This window comes from Carlito syrichta, unplaced genomic scaffold, assembly GCF_000164805.1.
Source record: "Carlito syrichta isolate Samal-C Ts95f unplaced genomic scaffold, Tarsius_syrichta-2.0.1 Scaffold301636, whole genome shotgun sequence".
NCBI classification, from domain to species: domain Eukaryota; kingdom Metazoa; phylum Chordata; class Mammalia; order Primates; family Tarsiidae; genus Carlito; species Carlito syrichta.
The window spans coordinates 747,948-753,763 of NW_007245732.1; the positions used below are offsets into that span (position 1 = coordinate 747,948).

The following is a 5,816-nucleotide window of genomic DNA, read 5'->3' on the forward strand; positions in this document are numbered from 1 at the left end:
GCTATAGTCACTCTAATTCTTGGAAAGTTTTTTTTTTTCACTATTCAGAATTAAAATGAACAAGTTGCAAATTGTACATGCTCTGTTCTCAAGAGAAGAAGGCCTCAATACAAACTGAATGTGAATGGACACTGAGAGGCAACCACTCAGAAAGCAGCTGATTGGGCACTCAATTACCACTAAATAATTTAGAATCCCTAATGGATATCAGATCCAATGCTTCCTCAGTAGAGGAGCCGCCCTTCCTTGGTTACCCAGTATTCAACTAACTACTCAAGAGCTTTAGAGAACAACAATAAAGTAAAAGGTAAAAAATATTTTGATGGTGTTCATATTCTCTAGGGTATTTTCCTGGCAAGAAATTCCAACTTCCTAGCAGCTGCCGCCATCATGAAGAGACAGGGAGAGTGAGAGAAAGAAATCAATATTAAATCTGAATCAGCCAGAAAGTTCAGTGAAGGGGGCCAGTATTAGCAGTTTGTGTATGTGTTTGGCCTTTCAAAAGCCCTCAGCCTTAAGAGGACCAAAGACGTTATAAGTAAACAACTCATTAGGAATCACACAGCAAGGTTTGGTTAGCTCATTGCAATCACATTTAATTTAAGGAAGAATATTCATGTGAGACTTTTGTCCAGAAATTTCAATAATAGAATGAATTGTTGCATAAAGTAATGTGTTTCTCTCTCTCTCAAAACAGGAAGAGAATATTGATTTCCCAGTCTTGGCCACCAGCCCCACCTCTTCTCACTGTAAGTCTTGAGATGAATGAGCTTGTGTCTCTAAAAGCACCAAGCAATCTTCAAGAGAATACCGCTTTATAAATAAAAAAGCTTTATTATTATTGGGTAGAAATGTTAAAGAGAAAGTTGGAGCTCTTATCAAAGGCTGTTGGTGCCCCGACATTTGCTGTCAGCTCTGAAAAGGTGGCTGTGAAACTCATTGTATCCAACTCTGGTTGGCTTTAGGCCCAGCATACAGTGGGATTTCTGGCCAGTGGCCCCGTACAGTGGGACGGCTGGCGCCTAGCCCAGGGATTAGAGAGCTTTCATTTCTTTGTCTCATTGATATTAGTCACAGAATCTCCCCTTTCATGCACAACCCAAACCCGTGTGGGCGGGGGCAGGGAGGTAGGGCAGAAGCACTAGAAAGTGCTGCAACCCTGAGTTCCTGTACCCCATGAGTAAGAAGAAAATTTCCATTTCCAACTCAGTTATCCAACATCTGTATCTATTTCGTTATGCACATTTGGCAGGAAATGGATAGTCTGGTATGTCCTTGAAAGGAAAATTGCTTTATAGATATAAGATACTGCAAGCCAACCTTGACCAACAAGGTATTCAGTATCTTAAGGTTTCTTTTTCTTTCTCCCTCTCCCTTCTCTCTTTCTCTCTCTCTAATGAACTAATGACTGTTGTGAAATTTCATCTCAAGGAACAATTTGGTAAGCATAATTTGTGGACACATTTCCTTCAAATCCTAGATATGTATGTGCATGCATGTGTGTATGCATGAGTATAGTCTTTGCAAAAGGCCGTATGTAATATGTCATTTATTGACAAATTTCTCCTATTCCTTCCTTTACGTGTGTGTGATTGTATATTCAAGTGCATGTATGTTGTGTTTCCTTTGCAGAATCCATCTATAATAATATGTCTCAGAGCCACATTTTACCTGAGTTTTGGAAAACGGTCTGCTAAGTTCCATAGGATAAACTTTGGTTGCAAATAGTAATAATCTTGTCTTACATATTCATGCTCAGTGGAAACTGAAAGTCATTTCCAAAATAAAACTAGGAACATAAATTACTAAATAGCAACTGATCTTAAAATAAGCTACAGAGCCCCAACACATCATAACAAAATGACTCAGGCTCACATCTCTTTGCCTGATTCCCCTAAAAACAATCTACTGATATAAGAATAAAATTATTGTCTTAATAAAGATCTAAATTGAGTACATGTTCATAACCTTGCTTCTTTTCATTATATTGCAGAATTACCACTAGTATGAAATCGGTTAATCCCATGTATAAAGTATTTTCATTTTCTGGAATCAGCTGAGAGATAGAGGGAATCAGAGGGAAAAGAGCCCTCAGATAGCACATAAATGCCCCTGTGAAACATTGTTACCCTCCTCTTTAGAGAGTTAAACTTCAGTTTCTTCAGCTATGAGGTAGTAATAATGAAATCTATCCTTATAAGCTTCTTGATATATAATAAATGATAAACTATATGTGGAAGACTTTGCAAAACTTACATTATTCTGAGAATGTAGTGTTGCTGCAGCACTTGAAGATGTCAACATTTAAGGAAGAAAAATGAAAAGAAAGGTGAATTGTGTTCCTGTGAATACATCTTATCTAAGGGCTTCTAAATTCCTAAAATTATGATAATGTATATAATCCCATATTCAGAACAGCAGGAATCTTGAAGACTGCTAGTTTCATCATAGTTTAGAGAAGGAAAATGAAGGTCAAGAGCCATTAGTGATTTATCAAATCAGAAAACAATGTAGTAAGTCATAGGAATCCAACTTGGCTCAATTTTAACTCCATATTCTTGTGCTTACATTCCATCCAAATGAAAACTCTCTGGTATTTATTTATTTAATAAGCAACAAGTTAGCTATGAGAGAGGCTCAGTGTGGCCATGTAATCCTAGGAAGGCTTCATGTAGGGGGAACTTGACTGGAGGGCGGGGCTTAGGTAAATGTAGCAGATCAGGGAAGACTGACCCTACAGGTACAGAAAACAGCAAGAATGTAGGAGACTTGAAAAACCATGTTGTGGTAGAGGCCACTGGGGAGAGTTGCCTGGCCATGATAGAAATAATGCATTAGGGACTGTAAGAAAATTTGTGCACTAGTAAAAGACAAATTTTAGATAAATCTGCTAAAATATATTTTATCTGATGCTATAAAAGTTTAGAATCTTGAATGAAAGACAAGACAGAATAACCAGTTCTTAGTAGATTTTTTTTTCTTTTAAGCTGTCTCCATGCTATATACATCTGCAAAAATAATTTTCCTAAATATAACCTGCATTGTGTCAGTCTGTCTCGGAATCCTCCCATGTCTCTGCAGTGTCTATAAAGAAGACAAATTCAAGGTCTGCCACAAGGTAAGCTTCATCCCACATCAGATTTGCTTCTTGGTCTGATCCCGTTATGTCAGCCAAAGTGGTCTGTGAACCATTCCCAGAATTCTTCCTGGATTTCTGGGGCTTCCTCCTTTGGAATCAGTGACTTCTCTGGCACCATTAATCATATTTTCTAAACCCATTTTTCAAAACCTGGTATAAACCCCTCTGTTTCTACTGAGTGTTCTTGTATTTTTCATAATCTTTGATGTGGAAGCTTTTTCCTTTGGGCAGAAGAAACAAGCTTTCTCTGCAAACTCATATGCATTTATCTGTAATGCCATGTATATAGTGTCTTTGGGGACAGGACCCATGCTGTCCTGGGTGAGCTGGTCTTGAAGCAAAATCTCAGGGCTGACTCACAAGGCACCCACATACTGCAGATGTTCTCCTTGTCTGACTAGCAACTGTATATATGTGTTTATGATAGGAAGTATAAATCCATGTTGGGAAATGAGCAAATAAAAATGGGAAGGTTACTTTTGAAAGTCTTAGGATACAAATTTTCTTTAAGAGAATGTATATCTTTAAAGGACTTGTTACTTCACAGCATACATTTCCTTGTCATCTGGATCTAGTCTCAATTTAATGCAGTATTTGGCTGAGAATTTAACAGAGTGATTTTAAAGATTTATTTTTTAATTGAGTAATAATACAATGTCTATTATTACCAAACAGTATTCTAAACATGTTAAAAGTTTAATTTTCTTAGCAAATGTATGGGGCAGGAACTGTTATTATTCTTATTCTACAAAAGCTATCCCAAGGCACAAAGGGGTTAAATAACTTACCAAAGTTCATACAGATGCAAGTAAAAGGCCTACGCTTTGAAGTCAGGCAATTTGACTACAAAGTCAGTGCTATTAAACATTTCACTATATTTTCTTTTTAATTAATTAACGAATTAATTAATTAACAATGCTGCCCAAGCTGGCCTTGAAGCCCTGGACTCTAGCAATCCTCCTGCTTCAATCTCTCAAGTAGCTAAGAATAGGATAGTCACAGATTCCAGTTTATTTTATTTCTTAAATAAGCTTTACTGAGGTGCATTCAAGAATTTTAGTTATATACAATAAAATGCACCCCCTTAAAAATTTTTTTTATTTTAAAATTGTGGGATACAGTTAAGGGTTAGAGTTACAAATATGTATCATTCTGGCACCCTTGTTGATAAGGGGAAATGACTCAGGCTTCTTTTTTTTTTTTGAGTTGGAGTCTCACTCTCTCCCCCAGACTGGAGTGCAGTGGCACGCTCCTGGCCACCGCAGCCTCAACCTGCTGGGCTCCGGCAATCCTTCTGCCTCAGCCTTCCAAGTAGCTGGAACTACAGGTGCGCGCTATCACACCAGGCTAATTTTTTGATTTATTGTGGAGATGAGGTCTCACCAATTGCCCAGGTGGGTCTCAAACCCGCGGGCTCAGGCAATCCACTCACCTCAGCCTCCCAAAGTGCGGGATTACAGGCTGAGCCACCGAACCTGGCAATGCACCCCTTTTAATTGTACGATTTGATGACTTTTAACAAATGCATGTTTTATGTAACCACCACATCAATAGAATATTTGGTGATTCTATCACTCTCTCCCCAATTCCAACTTGCAGTCCTAGGCAACTATTGGTCTGTTTTTTGGCAGTGCAGATTAGGTTTGCTTTTTCCAAACATGGAATCAGTATATTCAGCGTATATTCTTAAGGTCTGGCTTCTTTGACTCAGTATAATGTTTTTGAAGTTAATCTATATTTTTGCAAGTATCTGTAGTTATTTTCTTATTGCTAAATAATATCTGAGTGAATGAATCTAGTAAATATTAATGCATTTGTCAATTGATGGGTTTTTTATTTGGGGCCATTATGGATAAAGATGCTATAGACATCCATGTACAAACCTTTGTGTGGGACATTAATTTAATATTTGCTAAAGACTTTTGCATCCATGTTTGTAAGGAATAGTTCTTCCTTGTCATATGTGGTCAAACTTCTTTGGCTATTTCAGTCCTGATTTTCTGTGTAAGTCCAAGCAAGGCCATTACATAAGACCCCTTGATTTTAGCAGTTCTTGACAATGAGGCCAAGAATGAAAGGCTTAAGTCAAGCTACTTAGATTCATTAGAGTCTGACCAATAAGTCCAAATTTATAAAATTTCAGGGAGAAACTGTAGCAGGAATTGTTTTTTGCTTCCCAAAACCCATCTACATCTTTCTTTTGCTGGCATAGTCTATGACAGCATAGACTAGGGAAGCTGACCTATTGTTCATGAGGGTTCAGGCTTTTTGTTTACTTCTAAGCTGAATATGCCTGAAGTGCCTTGAAACTATATTGAAGGGTCTTGGTTTACAAACTGAAGACACAAAAGATGGAAAGACCTGAGTTCTTGAAGACTTTAAAGCACTGACTTCATCAACCTGTGTTGTTTGTGAGAGAAATTCCTGAAAATTTTGAGTTGTTTTATTTGTGTTTTGCTTTTGAAACCAAAATATAGCATAATTTTTGCAAAATATATCTAGTATAGAAGTAAATTTTGCTATCTAGTCACAGAAGTAAAACAATAAACAAAAAGGTTTTCTGAAAACTACTTTTGAAATATTTCAGAAAAGCTGGGCTTGGGGGCTCAGCCTGTAATCCTGCGCCTTTGGGAGGCTGAGGTGAGTGGATTGCCTGAGCTCACGGGTTCGAGACCCG

At 37.6% G+C, this 5,816-nt stretch overlaps 1 protein-coding gene across 1 annotated transcript in view; it reads left to right on the top strand.

The window, feature by feature from the left end:
* The first annotated feature begins 732 nt into the window (after positions 1–732).
* The window catches only part of PTN (pleiotrophin), a 119,838-nt gene continuing 114,754 nt past the window's right edge, over positions 733–5,816 (top strand). Inside the window, exon 1 of the mRNA XM_008055030.2 lies at positions 733–749. The gene's annotated coding sequence lies outside the window, so the exon portion shown is untranslated. The remainder of the gene's footprint in view (positions 750–5,816) is intronic.